General features: G+C 43.4%; 1 protein-coding gene across 1 annotated transcript in view; it reads left to right on the forward strand.

Moving 5' to 3' along the window:
- The window catches only part of LOC113825700 (zwei Ig domain protein zig-8), a 19,504-nt gene that overhangs the window by 15,194 nt on the left and 1,810 nt on the right, over positions 1–2,500 (forward strand). The gene's annotated exons all lie outside the window — the stretch shown is intronic.

Genomic DNA, 2,500 nt, shown 5'->3' on the forward strand with positions numbered 1-2,500 from the left:
TTTCAGTGTGTGTGTGGCTGGAAAGGGAGCACGTCTGTCTTTGTGAATGTCTGTTGGTGTATACGCGTGTATTTGAATATATCCCGTAGTATATTTTCTGAACTATACATGCAAGGCCACGCCATGAATAGATAAACAAAACAAATAAAAGTCTTATCAAAACACCGAAAAAACAGTCAAGATCATCGAACAGTTCAAAACCAATTTCTCGATATCGCTCTCCCCCCTCCCCACCCCCACCCCCTACCACCCCCGCCCCAGCCTCCAGTTTCGCCCCACCCCCACCCCCGCCCATCCAGCTAATAATAATAATAATAAAAACTGCCATTATGGGAAACTCCAAAGTGAAATTCGCGTTCAAGGAAAACGAACTGAACGGCTCACAGCGAAAGAAAATCGTTGAACATCGTGGAGTGAACAGATTTCCTTTCGGAGTGAATGCTTCCATCGCGACTTTTTCTCACTTCTCTTTGGCCTCCCTTCTCCCTTCTTCCTCCTCCTCCTCCTCCTCCTCTCGTTTCTCTCCTTTCTTTTATTCTCCCTTCTCCATTTTTTTCCTCCTTTCATTTATCTATCCTTTTCCCTTTTCCTCCTCCCATGGGGGGCGGAAGGGAAGGGAGAAGGAGAGGAAGAAGTGAGGGGAACTGGAGGAGGAAAGGTGAGGGAAAGGAATAGGGAGGGAAGTGAAGGGGAATAGGAGAGGATGAAAGAGGGGGAGGGAGAAATAAGGGGAACCGGAGGAGGGGGGTGATGGAGGGAAGGGAGAAGGAGAGGAAGAAGTGAGGGGAACTTGAGGAGGAGAGGTGAGGAGAGATAAGAGGGAGAGAAGTGAGTGGGAATAGGAGGAGGGGATGAAAAAGAGGGAAAGAGAAGTGAGGGGCTCTGCAAGGCGGGGAGTGATGGAGAGAAGGAGAAGGAGGGCAAGAAGTGAGGGGAACCGAAAGAGAGGGGTGAGAGATAAGGAAGGAGGAGGGAGAGAAGCGAAGAACACCAAGAAGGTTTAAGGGAGAGAAGTGGGGGGAGCTGGAAGAGGGGAGGTGGGGAGAGAAGGAAAGGAAAATGGAGAGAAGTGAGGGGAGGTGGGAAGAGGAAGATGGAGAGGAGGACGGGAAGAGCGAAAAAGAGGAAATGAAAGTGAGAGGAGGTGGACAGAAGAGGAGAGAGAGAAGTTAGGAGACTAGAAGCGAGGAAGAAGAGAGAGGTAAGGGGGAGAAAGGATGAAAGGGAACAGGGAAGCGTAGTGAGGGAGGAGATGGGAGGAGGGAAAGGGGAAAGGATAGATACATATGGGGAGGAAGAAGAGGCAAAACGGAATGAAAGGAGGAGAGGGAGAAAAAAAAGAATGGAGAAGGGAGAATGAAAAAAGAGAGAGGATCGAGAAGAGGAGGAGGAGAGCAAGAAGGGAGGCAAAAAGGAAACGATAAGACGTGATGATGGAAGCAAAATAGGGAAAAAGAGCGGCGAAGGAGTCGCTATAACGGGGTCCTTCGCCGCTCCTCCTTCGGGATAGCTTAACTTGGTCCTTATTGATTACCTTTACAACCTTGTCACAACTCGAGATCCTTATTTGCTTTTGTTATCGATGACATTTGCATTTCCTCGTCTTCCTCTCTTCCTTTCTGGCGTTTTCGGGAAAATCCTTCTATCATATTAGTTTTTCTGATTCATTTGGATTTATTCTGTGCTAAGGATCATCTTATTCAGGGATACGAGATTTTGCCGTCTTTACTTTTTATCTGTATTATCCTCATTATCTGAATTATTCTGATGACATGCAAGCACTTGGCGATTATTAGACTCAAAGACAGGTCTCGAGATTATAATGATCGAATATATGTTCAAACATATAGGCTTCAGAATTACAGAAGTTTCGTTTATAACACTGAAGTTAAGAACGTGTATGCTGTAGAGAAGGCATAACCTGTGCTTGCGTTTCTCATATGAAGTTGTGTAACACCTGTAATCATGGGGTTTACATATGATATCTTACTGTAACACTTACTTGGCACAGGAAGCAAGATGCGATATGATGTGATTTTTTATGAATTCAATTATGGGTTAAAATGCGTCTGATTGCAAACCTCAAGTGCATTCAGTGAGGAGCAAATAGGATTTCATGCAAAACAAACAGTGGGTTTAACACGAGAACGAATGTAGAAAAAAAGCGTAAATGAAAATTAATAACTTCGCAGAGCAAGAAATGTAATGGAGAGATACTATGTTTTATCTTCATTGGAATTACACGTAATCCAGGTAAAATATAATGTTATAGCTCTTGCTAAAGTAATCATTTTGACATTCCTGTCTCTCTATCTTTTCTACACATCTCTTTAAGTGTTTTAGTATGTTTTTTTCTACCTTCTCCGTTTAAATTCATTTCTGTTTTGTTAAAGTAATCATTTCGACATTCCTATCTTTTCTACACACCTTTTCAAGTGTGTTTTTCTACCTTCTCTGTATACATTCATTTCTGTTTTGCTAAAGTAATTATTTCGACATC

Source organism: Penaeus vannamei, chromosome 19 (genome assembly GCF_042767895.1).
Source record: "Penaeus vannamei isolate JL-2024 chromosome 19, ASM4276789v1, whole genome shotgun sequence".
Classification (NCBI taxonomy): Eukaryota; Metazoa; Arthropoda; class Malacostraca; order Decapoda; family Penaeidae; genus Penaeus; species Penaeus vannamei.